The sequence below is a fragment of the Balaenoptera physalus genome, assembly GCF_965194825.1.
Source record: "Balaenoptera physalus genome assembly, chromosome: 8".
NCBI classification, from domain to species: domain Eukaryota; kingdom Metazoa; phylum Chordata; class Mammalia; order Artiodactyla; family Balaenopteridae; genus Balaenoptera; species Balaenoptera physalus.
Window position 1 is genome coordinate 22807533 of NC_138887.1, and position 26859 is coordinate 22834391.

Sequence of the window (26859 nt, forward strand, 5' to 3'; positions counted from 1 at the left end):
ATTCTTACATATTCCATAAATGAAGAATCAAAGTCATCGTAAACCAATAACTGACTCTATATGCTTATTAAGAAGTGACTGGATAGCCTGAATCTCCTGTATAACTGTGATATCAGTGTGCATCGGGTTTGTAGTTCTGTTTTTGATTTGGTTTTGTTGTTGTTGTGAATGTTGTTCTGGTACTGTTGTTCTGGTACCTGAGTAGACAAATGAATTCAGGTCTGTCTTAACCATTGTCCTTTCTAAACACAACTGTGCCACCTACAGCCAACTGGTATAAAACAGGTGACGCTTCCCCAAGTCTCAGGTATATGTGACAGAGTTCTGTGGCATTTTCTCACAGATAGCTGGGACAGTTATATTCTCCTTCACAGTTATTTGAATTGAAAACATCATTGGAAAAATGAAGCCATTATTAGTGAGAACTAAAGCTGAAATAATGCCATGAGGTAGATTGGGGGCCATCAGGGGTATGCTGAATTGAGGAGAAAGAAACGCTAAATGGGAATACGATATTGAGAATCTGAATAAGCAAGAAGTGGAAAAATACAGCTAGAGAAGAGCTGTGTTTTCAGCATTTCTCTAATCCAGCATACTCGAGGTTTATGAAAAACTTTAGGTGTTAAGGCCTAAGTCTCTATGGGGAGAGGTGTGGAGACCTGTGCATTAGATATTTCTAGTGGCCTAGATACTGTGAAATTTTCTCCAGGGTGCTTTTGATATTTGGCATCACCTCAACCATCATTACCATTTTCAACTATTTCCCCTGATATGATAGCATTTTAGTCTATGTATTATACTTATTAGGCTAAAACATCATTTTCCTTACACAATTGCTATTTTTAAAATGTCATTTGCAGTCTCCATCACTATCAACTTGTTAATTCATTAAACATATATATATTAAGCTTTTACTGTATACCAGACACAGTGTTACCTGTGGCCATATGAGGAGAACATTGGAGGGATTTCCAGGAGGACACTTAATGAGAGAAAGCTTGTCAAGCAAAGAATGAAATAACTTTTCCCAAATAATTTGAGGCTTTCACACCAGGAGGTAAAGAAAAATCCCTATTAAAATGCCGGTTCTTCAGAGAATTGAGAGTTGAACAACCGGAGGAAGTAAACTTTACATCCAAGGGCAGGGTGATTCAAGCAGAGGAAACAATGAGTACCAAGTCCCTGATGCAAAAAATGAATTGAACACCTTCAGCCTGAGAGGAGAAACCAAGATCCTGGGAATTGACGATCACACAAGAAAGCTTGTACTCAAGCCAAAATATCTTTACTCAAAGCACATTTCTCTTCCTCAAGGAATGAAAAACCAAGATGTAATGTGCATGCATTACATAGTCTATATAAAATCAAATTTACCTACTCAAATATTATCAGTAGTTCCCATTGTAGGAAAAAAACATTCTTTAAAAGATAGAAGCATTAATAAAATGAAATACCATAAAAGTCATGTACTCGGGGGGGGCATTTAATAATATAGGAAGTATTTATATATTGTAAAAAGTAGATTTACAAAGAGTTTGTAGTTTGCCTTTTTCCTACAATTCTGCCCCAAAGCTACCAGATGAGTGCGAGCTATGTAGATTTTGATAGTGGGGAGGGGTAGGAGCCCCAGTGGGTTGTAAAGGGTGCATGTATGGAGGGCAGTGGGCCAGTATGGGGTATGGGAATGCTTACAGAGTGAGGAGGGCATCTGTGCTGGAAAGTAGCCTGACACTGAATGTGGGAACCCGAGCAGGGTGAGGAGAGCTTTTGCATAGGAAAGTGGTCAGCTCAGGGTGTCAGAGCCCAAGGGGTGTCATGAAGACTTGCATGCAGGAATTGACCTGGTGAAGAGTGTCATATGCTGAGTGGGGAAAGGAAGCTGTCTGTACAGGGACAATGGTGACAGTGGCAGGAGATTAGCTACGTACAGGGAACTTGATAAAATCAGGGAGAGATACCAATATGAAAAAGGAGAAAACTAGAAAGAATGCTACAGTGTTAGATAGGAATTCGAGATATCAGTGTTAACTCATGGTTTGGGATGAATGGATGTATAGACTGATAGATGGCTATAAATGTAAATGTGTATGATGTGTGCACGTGTGTATGTCTGTGTGTGTGTAAACCTAGCACCCAGATCTTGATTTCTAATATCATTCTCTACTAAAAGGAACCAGGACTCCTCAAAAAACAAACAAACAAACAAAAAATTTTAAAAGGCTGATTTCAAAGCCATTTTAAAAAAGTACTTGGTGAGCCTGGAACACATTACTATGCCAGAAAGTAAGGAAATGCTCAAAGAATAAAAGGGGATGTGTCAAAAGGGCATAGAAGCCAAATGAAAGGACTCCCACCAGCCATATCTGGGGCAATTTGCTCCTCAAAATATATAATTATATTAATGTATTATAACCCTTTGAATAAAGTAGAAACCCATGAGTCTATATTAATTAATTAATTAATTATATAAATTAGAACTTTGGTAGGGAGCAGGATATTTATATTATTCATTACAAAAACTTTCTCTTCCTTCAAATTTTGTTTGTTTCTTGGTTCTCTGTTGCTGCCTCCACCGCTTTCTGTTGGTATTCCTTGGTCTGTATCCTTGGCTGGTTGGTATTCCACTCAGCTGTCAATGAACAAACTCAACCAACCTTGAAACTTAGGAGTCCTCCTTGATTCTGCTTTTCCCTCAACCCCGACATCCAAAAAATAATCACGTGTATTTTATTTTCTTACCATTTCTCAAAGCTTTACTATCTATTCCAGCCCACTTACTTCTGTATCAGTGCAAGCCTAGATCACTGCCTCCTTTCCAGCCTCTCTGCCTCTAGTTTATTCATGAATTTATTCTTACATTCAGTCATCAAATATATACTTAAATTCTATTATGCATTAGCACAAGAAAGATTGTCCCTGTTCTCATGTACCTTACAGTCTAGTAGTGATTAATGAACTAATTTAATAATTACAAAGTTGACCTTTACAGTACAATTGTGATAATTAATACAAAAGAGAACTATGGGAGTTGTGAGAAGATATAATGGAGGAAAAAGATCTAATCTGTGAGTATTATAAACATCACTGTCAACAACGTTGTATTTGAGCTGTGATCTGAAAATGAATGGTTTGTAATTGTGGGGTGGGTGGGATAGAAAATGGCAAATGATACGTACCACACATGCAAAGTCTTCAAGGCAGAAAGAGGCAATATATGTTCTAAACAGCAAGACAAGCTAAAGAATAGTGTCTAAAGAACAGTAAAGGAGGGCGAGAGAAGATAAGGATTTGAGAGAGACTTAGAGAAAATGTCAACATGAGTCTGGATGCGCTGGATCTGGTGTTGTTCAGGAGAGATATCGAGGATGACTCCTGAATTTCTGATTTTAGCAACTAGTTGGATGATCATGTTATTTGCTTTGAGAAAGAACACCAAAGTGATCCCAGGCTTACCATGGAGGAAGAGGGAAGGCTTCACTTTCAGGTATAATGATTTTTACTTGCCTATCGAAGCTCTCAGTGGTGACATTGGGAGCTCAGAGCAGACATGTGATGGGCATATAAATTTGAGGGCAGCTCTAGAGATAAGAAGACTTTTCAGATGGCAAGGAGTAAAAGCAGCTAAAGGAAGGAAGCCTTATCTAGATGCAGGAAGTGATTAACAGCCCCGATTTCTTCTGACACATCAGCTGGAATAATAATTGAAATACATCCATTAGAACTAGCCATATGAAGGTCATTGGTGCATGCAGAATAAATTACTTCAAAGTCTTAAACGTGCCAGTCAGTGGGTGGGGTGGTGGTCTGGGAGCAACCATGTCATGTGACATTCCTGAATGACTCACCTACACCTCAGGGCACTTAAACCCTGCCCTTATTTCTCACTGCCCTTACCTATCAGTGCCCCTAAGAAATATTACCATTCATTCAAGCCCTAATCCAAATTCTTCCCCTCAATGAACCTCTGCACTTTGTGTTTTAATTCACAACACCCACCACTTTTAATGTGTATTGTGATTTCTATACATCCGTATCACTCCCTATAAAGATATTAGCTCTTTGAGGGCCAAGATCATATTTTGTTCATCTTTGCTTCCACAATGACTTGCACATGGGGAGCAAATGTGTTTACTTGTATTTTCTTAATTTTCTATTACTCATGAGTTGCTTTTCAATGGATTTCTCATTATCCTGTTCCTCTTTTTTATGTGCTTTTCTGAAAGAAGCTGACAGGATGTTTCCGAGTGAGCTTTGCCAGGTGTTGGCACATTTGTGGAATCACCATGGATACAAGTTCTGCTCCTCAATTTTTAAGTCAAGAATCTTAATCTCGCCAGTTATCTAGCAGTGGCCAAGTTCTATTCACAACAACCAAGTTTAGAGTATACATACATACTTACATACTCTAAAGGTGATATCTATTCATATGTTGTGTTCCCAATTAAAGAATAGTTTGCATGATTATGAAACAGAAAAAATAATAAATACATTAATATTCAGCTTTTACATGATTTCCATATTTGATGTTTTGACAAAGGGAAGAGAAGTAAGAAGCAGTGAGGCTACGTGACAAAGTGGGAAGAACATGGTGTTTTTGAAATCAAACAGCCCAGGGTACCAATTTCGACGGTGCTCCTTATAAGCTTATTTCTCTATGAACCAGGAATGACAAGGCCTACCAAAGACACTTATTATGAGAATTAAGTCAATTTATGAAAAGTTCCTAGAATTCTATCTTTAATATTATATAAAATGTAATCTAAATATTGATTCTCACTATTTCACCTGTGTTTATATCAATATATCATATGTTTTTTTGTCCCAATTCTTCATTTATATGAGGAAATGTGTATTTTTTAGTCTTTTCAAATTATTTTCCAGCTTAAGTACTATTTTATTTATCATCATTTTCTGGAATCATTGAAGTAAGAGATTCCGGAGACTCTGGAGTAACGGGAAAGCAAACATTACTTTCTACTGGGTTGGCCAAAAAGTTTGTTTGGGTTTTTCGTGAGATGTTTCGGAAAAACCCAAACGAACTTTTTGGCCAACCCAATACGTTCCAAATGAAATGTACACAACCAACTGATCCTACCTGACCTCCAAGCCCAGATCATCAAAGCATGTTAGAATATCCAGAGGTTAACTCTGGCAGGGAAAACTATGTATGCAAGTCAATATTCTAGACCTTTTTTTACCTAGAGAGGCAGAATTGGGGAGCATATTGTTATAGAAGATGTATTAACATGAATCTCTCAGGCTCTGAGTTTTGCTCACCTTCTGTGAGCAAAAGGTTAATTTTATGTGTCAACCTGACTGGGCCACATGGTGCGCAGACAGTTGGTCAGACGTTATCCTGAGGGTGTTTCTGACGAGATTAACATTTGAATTGGCAGGACTGAGTAAAGGACATTGCCCTCCTTAATGTGGGTGGATCTCACTTAGTCATCTGAGAGACTGAACAGAACAACAAGGCTGACCCTGTCTCAGTAAAAGGAAACTTATCTTGCCTGATTTCCTTGAGCTGGGACTTTAGTTCTTTCCTGCCTTCAGACTCAACCTGAAACATTAACTCTTCCTAGGTTTCCATCCTGCTGGCCTTTAGATTGAAACTACACCATTATCTTTCCTGGGTCTCCAGCTTGCTAACTGGAGGTCTTGGAACTTGTCAGTCTCTATAATCATGTAAGCCAGTTCCTTATAACAAATCTCCAGATAGATAGATAGATAGATAGATAGATAGATAGATAGATAGATATGTAAGATATATGTATATGGGTTTGTTTATGTATATCTAAATCTACATATAAATCCTCCTGGTTCTGTTTCTCTGGACAACCCTGACTAACACACCTATCTTAGAGAAATTGGGAGAAAGATCCTGGAGAGGGTCTTCCCTATGGCTCAGCTAATGATCAAGCTTATTGTAGATTATCTTCAATATTTACTATTCTCAGTGTCTCCAGCTATCTTGACTGCTGTAGCATGGTAAAAGTATACAATTGCTAGAAATATTTAGAAGCCTTGGATGGGTTTTGAATATGTTCTAAGATACTCAGGTAAACAGATGTCTCAATTGTTTCTGCAAAAATACATATTGCAGATTTTTTCTCCTTAACATATTTAGTAGTAACTTGATTTTTTTTTTTTTTTACATTTTAAGGAAATGTTTAATCCATCCTGAAAGTATTTATTAAAGACCATGTGGAAACTAATGCATGCTTTTTGAAATTCAGTGATTTTTAAAACGTCTCCCCATGTGTTCTCGCTCTCTGCACACCTGGGCACACAAACACTTGTACCGTCTATAAATGTTTAGATGAGAAAAGGACCAACATATTTTATTTAGAGCTAATATATACTAATGTTTTATGGAAAATAGTTTGAATTTTAGTCAACCAGCTGCTATCAAAATCTGTACCACACTTTTTTTTTTTTTCAGGTAGCTTATTTGCTGAGGAATTTTCTTTTTTCTGTAGGAAAAATATTAAACGCTATCTGTGGTTCACTGTGCACAATCTTTTGGAATTTTAGCAACAGATGAGCCACAGTGTAAATCTTTTAATATAAAGGGGCTCTAGAAGCAACATAAATTTGAGACAACTATTCATTATTATACATAAAAGCTTCAGTCAGTAATCCTTATTACAGAATTAACTTTCTGATGTGAATCTTCTCCTAATAGGACTGGATAAATTACAAACTTAAAAATTCTTTTTCTCTCCCTTATGTCTAAAGGAAAACAAATCGATGTCTATTTATCTTTATTAACAAATAATTTTCAAGAAAGATAAAATCATGATTCTCATACAGATGTAAAAATGAACAGGTGTTAAGGATGTTATTTAACTCATAACCAGTGACAGAACCAGGCAGATGTCTTAACTCGTTCAGATGAGAATCCAAAGCGTAGACACATTTATAGATCAGGAATACTGAAGTAAATATGCCGATGGATGCAAAACTGGTTTTCCACAAAGAGGGAAAGAGAAAGTTCAACCGAACCTCTGCCAGACAGGAAAGAATTTGTATGTCTATAGACAAGAATTATTTTGCATCGTTGTCAGCTAACATTTACACAGTTGCAAAATAGCTTCCAAGAAATGGAATGAGATAATCCAAAGAGGTATCCTCTAGGATCTGGATAATCCATAGTTTTCCACTAAAGCATACATTTTTCTTTACATTTGAAAATGTAAACTTAGCCTGGTATCCGTAGCTGTTGATGAGCAAAGCTATTGGCATTGAAATCTGTTTTGGTTGTTTCGGCATATACCAACCAAAAATTTCGTAGAGCAGAGGAATCCCTCATCTAAAGTCTCATTCCTCCATTTCAGCCAGAGGCATGCAGCAATTCAAAGACACAGAATAAGTGTCAAAAAAAAGGAAGAAAGAGACCCAGCAGCTAATCTTGTGAGGTTGGACTCGAAGAAGAGGGCAGGGGTAGCTGATGAGAGCTGGTTGGAGAGAAAGAGAAAGGAGGGAGATGATGATACTCTCTATCATTTCTCTATCCTCCTGAAGTAATTCAGAATTTTAAAAATTTAAAAATAAGGGCTTCATTATTTAGCACAATTATATTTATACAGGAATCTATTACTTCTATACCCAGTAATCTAATTTTTTAAATTGTGGTAAAATATACATAACAATCTACCATTTCAACCATTTTTGAGTATACGACTCAACTCAGTAACATTAAGTACATTAACATTGTTGTGTAGCCATCACCCAGTCATCCATTTTTATCCTAAATGCTTATGGAACATTTATTTCTAAGAGGAAATGAGATGGGAAGAGGAAGGAGCTATAATATGTTTGACATAAAGAAATCTCCTCATAGACTTCCCTGGTGATCCGGTGGTTAAAACTCCAGGCTTCCAACTCAGGGGGCACGGGTTCAATCCCTGGTCAGGGAATTAAGATCCTACATGCCATGTGGTACGGCCAAAAAATAAAAACAAATTAAAAAAAAAAAAAAAGAAATTTTCTCCTTTTCAATATGTATATTTTAAAACATCCATCATTTATATAATTACCATCTGTGAAATTTCCTATGTCCACTAAAATTGGCCCAAAAAAAATCTAAAATTTTGAAAAATTATGACAGATCTGGGATCTGAGGCTTGTCTGCAAGTGAAAGTTTTTCTATAAGGCCATGTTTTAAAAGACTTTCCAATATGTCTTTTGTCTACTAATATAAAAGGATGAACCTATTGCTATACAATAACAAAAAATAGCTAAGACTCCATAACAGAGTATGTGTGTGGTTATCATTAGCCTTAAAAATGTTTCCTACAAACCTCAGCAGAGTCAGAGGACCTGCCGGTCATGCCTGTGGGGTTTCCTGCCTACAGTTTCTTCCATATGAGTAAATCATTTTACTGGTTCCTAGCTGATTTCCCCAGATTGATTCTCTGTTACCTGATTGGAGCCCACTACTTATGAAGCTACTTATAATCAGATCTATATAATTTTTTTAAAACAACTAATAATAATAATAGCTCTTACTTATAATGTGCTAAGCAGTCTCACACAACTTATTAAGCAGGTAGTATCATATTGAAAACATATAGATGATGAAATTGAGCCTTTGATTGGTTAAATCATTGAACTTTGTCATGAAGCTATTAAGGGGTTGAACTTTGATAGACAATTCTTTCGTTTTTTTCACTCAGGCTTTTATAAAATATTGCAGCTGGCCACTGACTAGACTTGAGAACACAAAGATAAAATATGAGTTCAGGCCTTACGTGGCTCAGTTGTGTGTAGAGTTAAACATGTTTAGTCGGGTACCTGATGGATCTGGACTGGAAAAATCGTGGTTTGAGGATTTTATAAGCAGGTTTTGCCCTTCACCATAGACACTTAAATATCTTTAGGGGAGTTGTTTACTTTGCTCTGAAAAATCACCCTTTGATGATACCCTGTAGATAAGGAATGATAAAGCAACTCCCTATGCATTGTTCTTACACGTCCTGATCATTGGTGAACTGATTTAAATCAGAGGCTTTGAATCCACATATAAACGTAAATCATGTGTGCCTCTGAATATTAAGAAAATATTTTCTACTTAAATTTGGATTTGTGTCGACCTATGTCTGAAGATTGCTATTTGTTCTTGGGACATCTTTGTGTTTTTTGCCCAAGAATTTCCTGAAAGGATAGATTATTCTAAATCTATAATATAGCATGATGGATTCACGGGAAGGATCTTTCCTATTCATAACAGAGCGAATATTGTAACAAAGTTGGATTTGGAGAAGGGCTACCTAGAGTGAGTGGGTTTTGTCGTAAGATTAGTGCTGTTAAAGACTTAATAACCTCAGTTTTGGATGTGTGATGTGCGTTATTGTATATGTCTTGATCAGTTCACAATGGTGAGAGTACATACCCCGGAAGGAAGAGGATAGACTTAGTATCAGTCATCCCATACAGGCATTGGACTCTGGTCCAAAGGGCAGTTGGGCCTAGGTTGTACCACGTAGAAATGCCTGCAGCTTCACACGGGTGGAAACTGACCCTCACTCTGTATAGGGACTCTGCACATAGCCTTTGTCCCCTGGGTTCTAACACTCACCAGTTATTGCCGGAGATTGTTCATTCCAGGTGATATACTCAGGCTATTATTACTAGCCCTTCTATAAAACGTGGTTAAATTTCAGAGCCCAGTTTTAGTTGTACTATGGGGAATAAGCAACGTTGATTCTTCCGGGAAGATGGAATGGGAATATCTACAGAGAATACCATGAGATTTTGGCTGTCCCTACAGAGAAGTTAATCACAGCTTTTATGTGTTTCTTTCATTTGTGTATCTCATGACACTTATTTATTCATTTTTGCTTGTCTTTAAATGTTTATTGCCATTATTCCCTGACCAGACTGTAAGCTCCTTGAAAGAAGGGACCAGTCGTGTCTGGTTTGCCTTGCACAATGACTAGTACAAAAGAGATGCTAAAAAAAATTCCTTAAATGAGTGAAGCAGTTTTATTTACAGCAGAAATGGCAGTAAGATAACAAGAAATCAGCTAGAGGAAGAGATGAAATCTCAACTTAAAATCAAGTTTGCTTAATTTTGGAATTGAAATGGGAAAATGCCCATAGGGATTTCAATTACCAAAAACAAACTGAAGTCAAGTCAATTCAGTACAGATTCGGAGGCATGTGCAAGGAAGGACATAGTCCCACTGAATAAATTTCAAGGTGTGGTGGGAGTCCCAATGATAAAGTTGCTTTATAATTACGTGGCTTGAAATAGGACAGTTCACTGTGCTTATGATAAATATGCATATGTGTGAGCCAAAAAAAAAAATTCTTATTCCTCATAATATATACTTATTCTTAAGTCATGGGCCATGTTAATAATAATAATTAGTATATATTGTAAACTAGGTGATTTAAGATAGTACATGCATTTTTACGTTTAAAGGAAGGGACTTCTCCAGAAAGAGAAAAGTAAGTACCATATGATATTACTTATATGTGGAATCTAAAATATGCTACAAATGAAACTATCTATAAAACGGAAACAGACTCATGGAGAGACATAGAGAACAGACTTGTGGTTGCCAAGGGAGAGGGGGATGGGGGAAGGATGGAGGGAGAGGTTAGGGTTAGCAGATATAAGCTATTATATATAGAATGGATAACAACAAGTTCCTACTCTATAGTACAGGGAACTATATTCAGTATCCTATGATAAACTGTAATGGAAAAGAATATTTAAAAAAGAATATATATGTATAATGTATATGTATAACTGAATCACCTTGCTGTACAGCAGAAATTAACACAACATTATAAATCAACTATACTTCAATAAAATAATTTTAAAAAAGGGACTTCTCAGGAGGCTTTCCACTATAAGTATGAAATAATTAAAATTCATTATTCCACTGTTTTAAAGAGTGAAGTTATAGCTGTTTCTGGGCTGGAAATACTTTGAAGTGTTAGTCTGTTCAGGCTGCTATAATAAAACAAAAATGTACCCTGGGTGGTTTATAAATAATAGCTATTTATTTCTTACATTTCTGAAGGTTAGAAGTCCAAAATCGAGGTGCCAGTGTGATCAGGTTCTGATGAGGGCCCTCTTCTGGGTTGCAGACTGCTGACTTCTGCTGTATCTACACCTGGGGAAAGGGGTCAGTAAACTCTCTAGGGCCTCTTTTTTTTTAAATTAATTTATTTTTGGCTGCGTTGGGTCTTCGTTGCGGCGCACGGGTTTTCTCTAGTTGTGGCGAGCTGGGGCTACTCTTCGTTGTGGTGCACCGACTTCTCATTGCAGTGTCTTGTTGTGGAGCACGGGCTCTAGGCGTTCGGCCTTCAGTAGTTGTGGCACATGGGCCCAATAGTTGTGGCTTGCAGGCTCTAGAGCGCAGGCTCAGTAGTTGTGGCGCAGGGGCTTAGTTGCTCCACGTCATGTTGGATCTTCCTGGACCAGGGCTTGAACCCGTGTGCCCTGCATTGGCAGGCAGATTCCCAACCACTGCGCCACCAGGGAAGCCCCTAGGGCCTCTTTTATGAAGAAGAGCACAGTCGCATTCATGAGGGTTCCACCCTCATGACCTAATCATCTCCCAAAGACATGTCCTAATACCATCACCTTGGGAGTTAGGATTTCAACACATGAATTTTGGGGTGGACACAAACATTCACACTATAGCACTTGGTGTTGTCAAATAGGAGGGTTGGAAAAGCAAAAAGAATCAGAGCAACTTAAAATAGTCACAATATTTCACAACCCAGTGAAGAGCCTTCTTGATGTTTTCATCAATAATAGAGTCAGTCAACAAAAATGCATCATTTGAGGCCAACGCAAGGGTGCTTCACGCGCCAGCAAGTTATCCCCACTCTAAAACAACAATTATAAATTCTAATGTGATTGTTTAGCCATGGAAGTTACTGATTTAACAAATATATATTAATCTAGAATAAAGGTTTTACTTTGTTTCTTTTGTTTCAAAATCTAGCATTCTGAGTATTTGCGTTACAGATTTAGTTGTCCACGTCTGAGGAGCAGCAGAGAGAAATTCATTTTAAAGTTACAAAAACATGAATATGGAGATCAGGTCTTATCCTCTGATCTCCAAGGAGTTTCTGAGAGAAAGATAACTGTGAGGGAATTAATATCAAGGGCATGTATTTCCCGAGTCTTTAATTCATCTTCATGGTTGGAGGCTGCCCGGTAAACTAAATGGAACGCATAGGTTTCTGCTTTTTCAAATCGTGGCATGTCGGAGATCTTCTGGAAATAGCATCTTTATTATCTTCCTTTTACCTGTCTCTTTTCTTTTTTTTTCTTTTTCTCATAGCTGTTTGTTAGCTCTCCAGGCTCTATAAGCTAAATCAAGAAATATGATTTGGTAGATTACCCAAATGGCTTGTTTTGTGCAAGGTAGAAGCAGAAGTTTTCCACCCTCTCCCCACCCCCACTTAATAGATTTTTCCGAAAATTCATCCCCAGAAAAGCATTTCTCTTCTGTGGCTTAATCTTCTTAAGGGTGCCAGCCACATGCTCAATAATTACCATATTCTAGTTCACTTGTTTCATTGCCTTTGTGCTCTTTGAGGAAGAACAATACAGCCTGTTTGCTCTTAGTGTTTTCCGAGATCAATTCTGTATCTAAGATACAAAAGCTTGTTCTAAAGAACAAGCTTCCAAATATCTTCTTGAATACAAAGAACTCTATTCTTTCATTCAATGTGAAAGAATTGTACAAATAACCACCCATACACATCACTGGATTGTGAGGAAGAAATAGCATCCTTAAAATCCCAAACACATTATTTAAAATTACTCACATCAGTCATTTAAAATCTATTGTTACACTTCAAACATTCAAATTGGAAAATGTAAGCATTAATATTACAAAATATTAATGAAATACCCAGTATGAACAATTTCCCACCTTATAAAATTTAATATTAAAATCCACAAATTTCCAGAAGACTAAATTTTTCTCTAAAAGTTTTAATTATGACAGAATTTATACTTTAAAAATTAAACTTGAAAATGGAAGCTTCAACAGAACCTGGTCTCATTTGTGAATTTGTAACAATATTGCAAGAAACAAATGAATTGGGGCCCTGAAGAGTTGTCTAGTCAGACATAATTTTATACATTTCTAAACCTCCTTCCTAGATCATCCACATACTGACAATATTATTATAGATTATGTATCTATATTCCATATTTTCCGTCTTAGTCAATATGTAATTCCGTATTTATAAGACACTAAGTTTGATCATAATATTTTTGTATTTAATTGTTCAAATGGGCCTGTTTAGGTTTATATTTCTGTTAGTAGAAAGCTTGTGTTCGAATAACAGAGCAGATATTAGACCAAATATTGATCGTGTTTGGTTTTCAATTATAGGGACTCATTTACAGCCGTTTAAGATTGTTAAATTTTTCTTATTATTTAATCCATAATTGTTTGGAAGTTTATAAAAAGCATTTTTAGCTGTCTATATGTATGCTGAAAGCCCAACAGAATTTGATGACTAAACATTTCTTTTGAAAGTAAAAGGGAGGTGGGATAGAAAGCACTTTTGCAAATAAGACATGTACCCCAAAAAGGTGTGTTTCAGTGGAAAACTATGTATCTTTCATAGTATCTTCCAGCCCTGTTGGTGGTCTTTGAGCTATTTTTCAATTCTTTATAAACTGTAGGTAACTGACAAGTGTACGTGCTGTCTCCTCCAGAAGTGATTTCATTGGTTTCCTCCACCCTGTGGAAAAGCTAATTTTGTCTCCATTTGCAATTCATCTCCACGTACCTTTTTTCTATACTGTTTTGTACTGTTTTGACTTTTACTTTGAATCGGTTTTAGACTCTGCGTCATACCGTGAGTAAAATAAGTTCTTTACTATGTATACGGTCACTTTTACATCTGTATCAGAGTCATGATTTTACCATTTTCTGGAAATTATCTTTTGACAGAATTTTTCAAACTAAGATGAATGCCACAAGTTGGCAAAAGCAAATGCTGAGGCAGAGATTGGGGTATGAGATGTTTATTAGAGATTAACAACTGAAAGGGAAAGAAAAGAAGTAGAATTAGGCCAAAGAACAAGTAGAATTGCAGAGCAAGCCCATGACTGCCTCTGCTAACCCCGTGTGTAGCCCATTAAAAAGCCCTGCAGAGGCCACCTACCTCCCCTGCCTCAGTCGCTGGGTGCAGGCTGTCCCAAGGAGGGTGTCGGCCAAGTAGGCTCTCTGCCACTAAGGCAGACCCTGCATCTATCCTTCTTCCTCTTCCACATGCATAGACTTGACCCAAAGATGCCTACGTATCACCGTGTAACTTCTGATCTGTACTTTTGGGGTGTTTCCCAAGGCTGGGTGAGCCCGCACAGGAGGCAGCTGGAAGCCACTTCTACATGGAACTGGTAGGCGAGCTACAACACAGTTGCATTTGGAAGTGACTAGGAAGCATGTAAGTATAGGCCATTAATCCATACTCACCGTATCCCCTTAGCCAGATTCCAGGAATGCCTGCAGCTTCCCCCAAACCACGGACACTAGAAAAGTGCCAAGTAGAAGGCAGAGAGGAAAGAAATGTGACTTATGCAACTAAATCTTATGTTTGCCGATTTCACGAAAACATATAAACATGTGGACGTGTGGTAGGATCCTCTCTATGGCTTGGAAGGAACTCATCTTGAAACTTACACATCATTCTCTTCACAGCCAATCTATTTCGAAGTGTACGTGTCATAAGGGAGCACTGAAGAGAGAGTGACTAAACCCGCCTGAGGGAATAAGAGGAAAACTTTACCAAGGAGATATTTGATCTTGCAGGTAGAGAGAAAATACTGGTCTTAAAAATCAACAGGAAACACCTAATGGGTGTAACTTTAAATATCTCGCATGGATAAACATTCTGAATTTGAATGTTTACCTCAACTAGCTGTTTTCTGAAAACCAACTACGTTTAACAAATAGGAATGTAAATATTCTGAGAATAGACTCTTTAATTAGATTATTACTTCCTCTATGAAATTTTGCCTGAAGAACACTTGCTTTGCTTGCCGTAAGGATGAGGCAAGTATTTAGGTCAACTTTTTTTTAAAGGAGACACAACTTATCAATAATACTCTGTAATACTGATCAGAGAAATCAGTGTATCTTTAATTCTTTTCCCAGACTCTCTTTCCTTTACTGATCTTGTTTCTTTACTTCCCGTTCTTCAACTATTTCCTTCCTTTTTAATACACACCATTTGTTATGGACTGAATGTTTGTGTCCTCCCCAAAATGCAGATGTTGAAATCTAACCCTCAATGTGAGGGTATTTGGAGGTGGGGCCTTTGGGAGACCATTACGTCATGACGTTGGGGCCCTTATGAAGGGGATTAGTACCCTTGTAAGAAGAGGCCCTAGAGGTAGCTCTTGATCTTTTCACCTTGTTAGAACACAGGGAGAAGTTGACAGTCTGCAACCCTAAAGAGGGTTCTCACGAGAACCTAACCATGCTGGTGGGTGGTCTTGGACTTCCAGCCTCCAGAGCTGAGAGAAATACATTTCTGTTGTGTATAAGACATGCAGTCTATAGTACCTTGTTATAGCAGCCTGAACTAAGACACTATTAAATAAGAATTCCAATTCTCCTCCTTCCCAATTTTTTCCTAATATGCCCTCTGGAAAACCTCCTCCAGTAAACTTACCTATGTCCTTTTTATCTTCCTCCCATAGTTTTGCCTTAAGTGAGATCTGATTCCTTTTCCTCTCGAAGGAGATCATTGTTTAGCTCCTAAACTTAGGATAACCATACAGTTGACAGTGTTAACTAAGAAACTTCAAAGTGTGAGAAGGCGAGGGTTAGGGGGTAGTGTTATACCAGGATAACAGGCATAAACTTGAATTGTCAAACAAGGATGTATGTCACACTACTTCAACCCCAAACAACACGGGACTAGAGCTGGGTAAGAACAAAGTGTAGAGTCTCTTAAATCTTCACTGTCACTTCCAAAATGTTTTTTCATTATTACTTAACACCTCGTCATCCAGAGAGCTGCACTGCCCACCTAGAACAAAGCAAACTACAGCTCTCAGGCCACACCCAGTCCACTGCCTGTCTTTGTAAATAAATCTGTGTCAGAACACAGCCATACTCTTCATTCTGTATTGTCTGGCCAACTTCAGCTACTGTAGCAGATTTGAGTTGTTTGCAACAGAGACAGAGTGGCTTTCAAAGTCTGAAGTATTTATTATCTAACTATTTACAAAAAAAAAAAATGTTGCTGAGACCTGGACTTCCTGAGCTTTTCTTGAGGAAGGGCTGGTGTTAGTTATGTCTACAGGTCTTATTCACCATGAGTATTTAAATACGCCAAGCACATAGTAAATGCTCAATATTTGTTTTATGGATGAGTATCAAAATGCAGAATAAAGCTACCACAACTAGTAAGTAAAGTGTGTTATTGTATATAAACAGACAGATCAATTGAACAGAATAGAAAATTCAGAATCTCTATCATATTTGGCAGTATTTAGTATATAGAAATATTATAATTTCTACAAAAGAAAAAAGGTGATCTATAAATTAAAATAAAACTGGAAAAAATTTAAACGATTTTTAAAAATTATATATTTACGTTAGACCTTTTGTGCTTAAAAAAAAAGTTTTCCAGTTAGATAGGAATCCCCAGTTGACAGACATCTGCCACTACCTCATGCTGCCTCCCCTCAACTGCAGAAATGACTCCGCCTCTGCTCTGGATCAGGCTCTTCCCTCACCACACACTCTGAGTTTTCACTCCATCCGTTTCGTTTTCTCCCTCTAGGACCTTCATTCTCTGCCTCTCCTGACTTTTCCTCAAGAGGTAGTGGTTAAACATGAAGACTCTTGAGTCAAACTGCCTGGGTTTGAATCCTGGCTCTAACTCTTTCTAGTCAGTTAATTTAGGCAAGGGTCTTGAACTTTCTGTACTTTCCGTGGCTTCTGTCAATAACAAAGGTAGTTATCTCATCGATGTTTCATGTTTGTAAAGTGCTAGCACAACATCTGATAAATAGTCCTTGATAAAAATTATAAATAAAATAATATTTAGGGTTCTCTTATCTAAAAATATGAAATGTCCCCGACCTTATAATTCCCTTCAAAAATCAAGCTTTTTTTTTTTTTTTCCAGAGGTAATTACTCCTGATTTGGGGGTCCTTATTTCCATTCTATGCATTTGAATGGGATAATTCTCTGCATGCTGCTTTGTAACTTTTTACATTTATTAATATTTTATGAACATTCTGAATGTCTGAATATTCTTAAACATTCTATGGAATATATAATATAAAGAACATTTTAATGGATGCATATTATTTTATCTCATGGATATACTATAAATTATTTAAACAAAGCCATATTGTTAAACATTTAGGGTTGTTGTTGTTCTTTTTTTTTTTTTTGGCTGGGTTGGGTCTTCGTTGCTGCATGCAGGCTTTCTCTAGTTGCGGCCAGTGGGGGCTACTCTTCGTTGTGGTGCATGGGCTTCTCACTGCGGTGGCTTCTCTTGTTGTAGAGCATGGGCTCTAGGCACGCAGGCTTCAGTAGTGTGGCACATGGGCTCAGTAGTTGCAGCACACGGGCTCTAGGGCGCACGGGTTTCAGTAGTTGTGGCTCACGGGCTCTAGAGTGCAGGCCCAGTAGTTGTGGCTCATGGGCTTAGTTGCTCTGAGGATGTGGGATCTTCCTGGACTAAGGATCGAACCCGTGTCCCCTGCATTGGCAGGTGTATTCTTAACCACTGTACCACCAGGGAAGTCCCTGTTGTTGTTATTCTTAAGCAAGATTGATGTAATGAACCACCATGTACCCATGACCCAGCTACAACGATTATCAACTCATGGTCAGTCTTATTTCATCCATACTCTCACTCATTCCCCAATCTACCTTTAAAAACTTTAAAAGATAAGAACTTTTTAAAAAGTATAACCACAATTGTACTATCACACCTCAAAATATTTAAAGTAATTCTTTCATATCATCAAATATCAAATATCCAAGCAATGTTCAAATATCCTTGATATTCTCCCTTTCTCTCTCCCTCTTCCTCTCCCTCCCCACTCCTCCACTTCCCCCCTCCCCTCCTCTCCCTCCCCCTCCTCTCCTTCTCCTCCCCCTTTCCCTCTCTTCAAATTGTTCACATCAACATCCAGATAAGATCCATACACAGCAAATAATCAGTAAGTCTCTTTTAATCAATAGATTCCTCTCCATTTCTCTTTTTATTTATTCCTTTGCAATTTATTTGTTGGGGAAAGAAAGACAAAGAAAATAATAGGTCAATGGATCTATAGTATTTCTCATGTCCTGGATTTGCTGATTACATCATCATTGGTGCCACTTAACATGTTCTTCTGTCAACTGTAAATAAGTACTTAGATCTAGAATTTGTTCAGATTCAGTTTCCACGTTTTGACAATAATATCTCATAGGTGGTGGTACAGTGTGCTGTCCTCATGTGGTACATAAAGTTGGTTTGTCTGTCTTTTTTCTGATGTTATCAGCCATTGATGATCAATGCCTACATCTATTAATTTATCAGCATTATAAAATGATGATATACTAATTACAGCAGTTTTGCTAATATAAATAGTATATAATAGCTAAAACCTCACAGTTAAGTATTTGTTCACATCAGTGTGCTTTTTTTATATTTAAGAAAAAATTCTAAAAAGTAAATATCTGAATCAAAATAAATTTACATTTGAAAATTTGCATTACATACTTTTTTTTTTTAATTTTTTGTTTATTTGACCGTGTTGTGTCTTCGTTGCTGCACACGGGCTTTCTCTAGTTGAGGCGAGCGGGGGCTACTCTTTGTTGCAGTGCGCGGGCTTCTCATTATGGTGGCTTCTCTTGTTGCGGAGCATGGGATCTAGGCTCGTGGGCTTCAGTAGTTGTGGCTCATGGGCTCTAGAGCGCAGGTTCAGTAGTTGTGACACACAGGCTTAGTTGCTCCGCAGCATGTGGGATCTTCCCGGACCAGGGCTCGAACCTGTGTCCCCTGCATTGGTAGGTGGATTCTTTTTTTTTTTTTTTTAAACTTTTTTTTATTTTTTTTTAAATTTTTATTTATTTATTTATTTTTAATTTATGGCTATGTTGGGTCTTCGTTTCTGTGCGAGGGCTTTCACTAGTTGTGGCAAGTGGGGGTCACTCTTCATCGCTGTGCGCGGGCCTCTCACTATCGCGGCCTCTCTTGTTGCGGAGCACAGGCTCCAGACGCGCAGGCTCAGTAATTATGGCTCACGGGCCCAGCCGCTCCGCGGCATGTGGGATCTTCCCAGACCAGGGCTCGAACCCGTGTTCCCTGCATTAGCAGGCAGATTCTCAACCACTGCGCCACCAGGGAAGCCCGGTAGGTGGATTCTTAACCACTGCACCACCAAGGAAGTCCTACATTACCATACATATTGCCCAATTACCCTCCAGGAAAGTTATACTAACTTGAATCCCATTGTTGGGTTATCATTGTATTAAACATTTCTATTCATTTGTTTGCCAAAAATGAGAAATTCATTGTGGTTTACTTTATAATATTTTGCTTACCAATAGGATTAAGCATTCTTTCCTTAAATTTATTTATTTAGTTTATGTACTTTTATTTTATTTTTTTTTTGGCTGCGTCGGGTCTTCTTTGCTGCACGCAGGCTTTCTCTAGTTGCAGCGAGCGGGGGCTACTCTTCGTTGTGGTGCACAGGCTTCTCATTGTGGTGGCTTCTCTTGTTGCGGAGCACAGGCTCTAGGCACGCGGGCTTCAGTAGTTGTGGCTCGAGGGCTCAGTAGTTGTGGCTCATGGCTCTAGAGCACAGGCTCAGTAGTTGTGGCACACAGGCTTAGTTGCTCTGCGGCATGTGGGATCTTCCCAGACCAGAGCTCGAACCCGTGTCCCCTGCATTGGCAGGCGGATTCTTAACCACTGCGCCACCAGGGAAGCCTGCTTTCCTTAAATTTAAATTTGTATTTCTTCTTTTGTGAATTTTCAGCTCTTGTTCTTTGACCATTTTTCTGATGGATGTCTATCTTTTCTTTTTCCCCTGTTTCTTCAATATATTTAGTTAAGTATTATGGAAACGTGATCTCTGATGAGTAACCCTACTGTAATAAATAGTCACCACATATGTGTAACATCCAACTGTTTACTCTTTTGCAGGAGTAGTCCTAATAAATTCCAACACTCTTTTTTGCCTCCACCATTCCAATGAACTGCTTCTCACCAGGGCCTCTGATGACCTAATTTCCAATGCCAAGGAAAATATTTCAGTTCTTACATTTCTTGAGTGTATTGCTGCATTTTTCCCTGTGAACTATTAAATCCACCTGAAACTCTATTCTCTCATACTATTTGTGCAAATAATATATTTTGATTTTTCTTCTCCTCTTTGATTAGTCTCGGTATCCTTTGTTGTTGTCGGTCTCCTCGGTCCTTTTGCTTCTGTCAAAGATTGTTATTGTCCAAATTTCTGTCTAGGTTCTCTTCTCTTATCATTCTATTCCCTGTGACTGAAATCTTAGGTGAATGACTCTAACTGTATATCTACATCCAGAGTATGTATCTTTTGATCTTGGGAGTTGCATGTACAAATGCCTTCTGTATATATCTAACTGGATAAGTCACAAATACCTTAGACTCATCATATGTGAAAGTCCACTTGTCACCTTTTACCTCCACCAATTTTGCATACCTTTATTAATGGTCCCATCATTTATCTAAATGGTCATGTCAGAAATCTGATAGGCCTATTGTTGCTTTCATAATTTTGGAGGAACTATGGTATAAGGAAAAGTGTGTACTTTGCAGCCAAAACGACCTGGCTTAATTCTAGCCCTTCCACTACTTAGTTGGTAATCTTTGGGCATGTAAAAAATATTCTTTGATCTTCAGGTTTCTCATCTGTCAAAATGGGGGCAGCACTAGATTCTCACATTTGTAGGTGTGAGTAAATGGTAGCGTATGTAAAAGTACCTAGCATGAAACACATAGTAGACCTTCAAAAAGTACTGATTTTCCCTTCCTCTCTCTTCATTCACCACACATCCAATTCATCACTTCCTCAATCTCCTCCCTATATCTTTTCAAATCCATTCCTTCTTTTACATATTTATTACCACTGCTACAGATTAGTCCTTCATTGTTGCTTGCTTGAATTGGCAATATCTTCAACTAGTCTTCCAATTTCCAGTCTAAATGTTCTCCAGTTTATTTTCTGACCAGAATGTGCTTTGGAAAATTTATGCCTGATTATATCATACCATTGCTTTAAAATCATCAGTAGTTCCTGATAACCTTCAGTAAAGTAAATCCAAGCCTTCTTACCCTGCAATTTAAGACATATTATATATTTTTTTCTTTTCCATTATGGTTTATTATAGGCTATTGAATATAGTTCCCTGTGCTATACAGTAGGACCTTGTTGTTTATCCATGCTTTATTTAATAGTTTGCAAGTGCTAATCCCAAACTCCCAATCCATCCCCCAACCCCATGCACCCCCTGCCCCTTGGTGATCACAAGTCTGTTTTCTGTTTCATAGATAAGTTCATTTGTGTCATATTTTAGATTCCACATATAAGTGATATCATATGGTATTTGTCTTTCTCTTTCTGACTTACTTCACTCAGTATGATAATCTCTAGGTCTATCCATGTAGTTGCAAATGACATTATTTCATTCTTTTTTATAGCTTTTTTATGGCTGAGAAGTATTCCATTGTATATATATACTGCTTCTTCTTTATCCATTCCTCTGTCGATGGACATTTAGGTTGTTTCCATATCTCGGCTATTGTGAATAGTGCTGCTATGAAGTCATATGATATTTTAATCTCTGCTTATTTCTTCTATCTCACCTGTTGCCACAACCTGCTCCCAATCTGTGCCCCCCACCTCCAGCTTTCCCTATTTTTTGCACTAATCATAGCCCTGAAATGCATATTCCTAATTCTAAATAAAACTACTCAACCTATAAAGCAGTATTCTCACAGGGTGGGAGAAAATTATCTTCAGAATCGAGGATACTCCTCTGAGAGGAGGAATCTTTTCCAGCTGTCCCCTCCCCACTTGGAGATTATGATCCATTGCCTATAGGATGACACATCATCCCACACACTTAAATGAGAATCATTATAATAGAAAGCCACTGCCATAGAAAGAGAATGCATTGCATCCTTCAAATGAGCTGGTGCAGAAAATAGTGTGAGAACCATTAAGATAAAGATTCAATATCAAATTGAGTTAACCTATCTTAACCTCTCCACCCTCTTAGATCCTTTTACATACCTCCATCATGTCATAGGGGAAATGAAATTATCTTTTAAAGTATAATCTTTCATTAGATTGTGAGTTCCTTGAGTGCAAACCAGCTTATGGCCCAGTGCCTAGTATATGATGGATACTTAATATCAATTTCAAAAGTGAAAGTTGACTCCAATAGACATATTTATCCAAAGTTCAGTCAAAACTAATTGAAATTATAATAAATCCTGGTATGATAAATTCTAAAAGATATTGTGAATTTTCACTAAATCATACTTTCATTCTAGTTCCATTGCTATAGTCATAATGAAGATCTCCCAGGAATGGGAGCAAAAGAGAGTGCCCGCCCAACTTCCCAGACTTTTTGCAGATGAAAATAATAACTGCATGTAATAGAGGAAAAAGGAGAGCTTGTTAAATTCATGACACAAACAAGTTCCTGGTTCTCGTGTGAGTATTGTTTTCTTTCCATGGACCTCCTTCAGGAGTAGTCAAGAAAGAGCTCATGTACTTGAAGACCATTCCTCTGTAGTTTGCCCTTGACAATGGTCAAAGGATGCTGGATGCCCTGTGCTCAAGGTAGGACTGCTTCACTGCCCAGCAGCAGGCTTCCTTCTACAGAAGTCAAGAGGAATAGATTGCCCTGGGAGGAAGACCCTAGTCTGCAGATCTCTGTGCTTCCATGTCAGGAGTAAAATGGGAGCCCAGAAGTCGCCATAGTCCTCCTAAGACCTTCCACCCTCCAACTCCTTCCACTCACAGCCTGGCTGCCACTCTCTGCCTTGGAAATATTAGGACTAAACTCATTACTTTTCTTATACCAGTTGATGTCAATCACCAGAAGAAACCTAAGATTCCTAGATTGCCTGGTTTATAATACTGCCCATATGGTGCCTTTTCTGACCCCATATTCCACTCTTTGCATCTTTTCTCACTGTGGCCACTGAAACTCATGCTAGGTTATTAATAAAGTCTCTTCTGTGAGGCTTCATTGTATCATGTTGCTTTAATGGAAACCTGTTTTCTCCCTGAGGACTTTCCCTTTTTATAGTCTTCTAAAATGATGACTGATTTCTTTTCCCCTCTCGTCTTAAAGTAGGGCTAGAAAAGTAGTTGGTATCTTCCTCACTCCTCTTTGCCACTTCCAGCCCATTTCCCTGTTTTCTTCCCTAAAAGTTCCCAGCTTTCAAACTTGTGTCATCGGTTTGTGTTTCACATTATCTGTCCTTTGTGCAGTCATCTATAACTCCCAAGGTCAGCTCATCCCCCCCTTATCTTAAATAAACATCATTGGCTGTTTAGGTCATTGTCAAGCTCTCCAGCATTACTCCTGTCAGTTTTTTTGTTGATTGCAGCATCCATGCAGATGATCATTTGCATTCCCTGGCCTTTTAATTCCTGGACCTCCTCTTGGCCAGTGGTGTCTTGCACCCTCCTCAGCCACTCACTACTATGACTTTATCAATACCGATAATTACAACCTCCTAGGTAATCTTTAGCCCTCCCTCCAATATTACCCCAAATCTTTCCTGATCACTCTCTAAACACCAACATTATTTTCATACTGAGAATACCACCCTCTCACTCTTCTTCTCCCACCTCCCGTGTGTCTTTACTCCTCTCATTTACCTAGCTTAAGTCTTATGTTCGTTCATTATAATTACTCCCTTGACTATATTCAATTCTCTATCCCTTTCTCATTTGTTTTACTTGTATGGCTAATCCATACCCCTAGTTAAAACCAATTATCTGTCTACTACTTGCGTGTAATTCCGTAGCTGAGCATAACTAGAGAAAAATATACAGTCATACTTACTTGTGTCATTTCAAATTCATGAACACTAACCCAAATCATTTTTAATGGTGATGATTACTATATCATCAATTCATAGACCATTCATTCTCTTATTCACCTAGACACTGTTTCTTCCTTTCTGCTCTATTCTCAAACTTTCAGCAATTCCTTTTTGATCCTTGCTCTCAGCTATTGATTTGACTTCCTATTTAATTAAGAAAATAAAAGCAACCAGAAAAGATGGAGCATGGGCTCACAAGACTAAAGTATAGAGCTATCTGAATCTTTGCATTCATTCCTATTACTATGGGTGAACTGTTCAGTTTGTTCTTATGGGCCAGTTTTCAATTGTCCACTAGATGCCATCTCCTGTCATGCCCTCAAGGGCATTGCACTGACAGTTCTCCTCTTTCTCCCTTGAATCATCCATGTTTCCTTCTCTTCTGGATCATTCCCTTCAGTATAAAACCGTACTATTCTTTCAAAATTATCTTTGAAAAAAAATTCTCCCGTAACCTCATTGTCTCCTCCTGCTGACATCTCATTTCTTTCTTTTCCTCTATATCAAAATCTCTTCAATGAGCTGTCTATACACCCACTTTTCCTCCTCCCATATTCTCTTGAATCTATTCTAATCAACTTTTCATTCCCTTCACTGTATCCAATCTGTATTCTCAGTTCTTTTTCTTTCCCTTGACTTGTCAATATAATTTAACCCATTAGCTGACTTTCTCCCCCTTGAAACATTCTTTTTTCCTCTTAACATCCAAAACATCACACTCTCTGAGTTTTTCTCCTACCTCTCTGGACAATTTCTCAGTCTCTTTGCTGTTCCCTCTTTATTTCCTGACCTCCAGATGTAGGAATTTTCTAGGGTTTGGTCCTTTGGGATCATCTGCCTATATCAATATTCAGTCCTTAGGAAACCTCATCCGATCTCATCGTATGATATACCATCTATATGCTACGATTCCCACATTTACACCTCCATCCTGGACCTCTCTTCCAAATTCCAGACTTATGACCAACAGCCTTCTCTTTATCCCTACTTGGATATCCAATAGTCACCTCAAGTTTAAATGTTCAAAACTAAACTACTAATATTTCTCCTCCATCACCACCAAAACAAAAATGTTTTCCACAGACTTTCTATCCCCACAAATGCTAACTCTATGAAGGTAATTTGAAGAATGTGGAGGTTGCCTTGTAGATGTAGTTAAATATTAAAGCTATATCTATTCCATTTCACTATTAAAGATATCATTTTTATGGATTAAATTTAATAATATATTATTTCCTTATATAACTTGAACTCAAGGAACCCCTGTCTAAGTTTGGGTCCTTTAGAGAAGAAAAAAAAAGCCTGAGAGAATACCCTCATGTTAATTAGTTAGGAGTACAATCCCAGGGCACCAAGAGTGAGAGGGAAAGGAAGCGAGGTAAAGAGAGTTGGAAAGGAAATGCAGGTGATGTGGTGCTCTGCTGGCCATCACTATTTGACAAGCCTTGAAAAGACGTGCATGGAAAGCCTGTGTAATGGAACAGTCCATTTGCAGGAAGAATAGAGAGCAAATTTATCTGCTGTTGTCTCTGTGTCTCTTGCCAACCATTGGTCAAAGTTTTCCCCATGAGAAGACTTTACCCTGCACTTCTGTGTTGTGTCACCTGGTCTCTATGACAGTCTCTAGGGCAGGCAGATCCCATATTTTACAGTGCTGGCTGTGGGTGGGGCAAGCAGCCCAGGGTCTGAAAGCTTGGTAAGGCCAGGAAACTCAGAGGAGAAGTGTGAAAAGTGTTTGATAAACCCCATATAACTGCATCAGTAGATTTGATAGTTAATGTCTCCTAAACACCCGTACCATCTATGCTTCAATACTTTAGAGTAATTTTAGGTAATTTTTTAATTAAAAGAGGGTAAGCCATATAGCAGTACTATCTCTTAGTTATTTTAAAAATGACTGATGAATTTATATGTGGCTTATAATTGTGAAATAGTTTGAAAATAGGCAATTCAGATCATCAGCTTATCATTTTATGAATATTTACAGCTCAGAGATTTTAATTATTTCCTAAAATATTTTTCCCAAATTAGAAACTACCTGCTACTATATTTTCTTCTAATTATACCTCTCAATCTGTTTGATGTTTAGAATGTTGATGACTAAAATGAATTACGGGCCTTTTTAATATTTAATCATAAAGCTATATTTTCCTCATAAAGTTTTCAGTTTGAACTCCTCCAGCAAGGATTCTTTTCATTTCTATCTTTTCTATTTTTGGTACCAACTGCACAAAATAATATTTTTATATGAATTAGTTGTGAGATCTGCAGATTTACAAATAAAATATCACTATTAAAAAAACTTATTTTGGCATTAAATTATTGTAGGCTACTACTGAGTGGTAATGTTAACTTGCCTTAAAGGTACCTCAAAAATAAATGAACCTATCTAAGTAATTTAAAACCTCAAGCTTTGGTCACAATCTAGTGTTAACTAAATAAATAATTCTAAATCCTAGGGATGGGTTAATGTTAAAAGATCTACAAGTTATTTTCCATATAAATAATTGAGTTATTCTCCTTAAGTAAAGTATAAAAATAAACATTAAATATCTGTTTAAATTATATTGATAGGGAAAATTTGATATTAATTTTAAAAAGAGATTGCAATAATTCTTTTCATTAAAAAATTGGCCTCCACTAGGCCTGCAAGTTTCAAACAGTGCTCACACTGTCAAGAACTTTCTTAAAAAACATGATCCATTTTTGCCTCCCCTAGTTTTTTAATGTAAATTTTATTTGTAT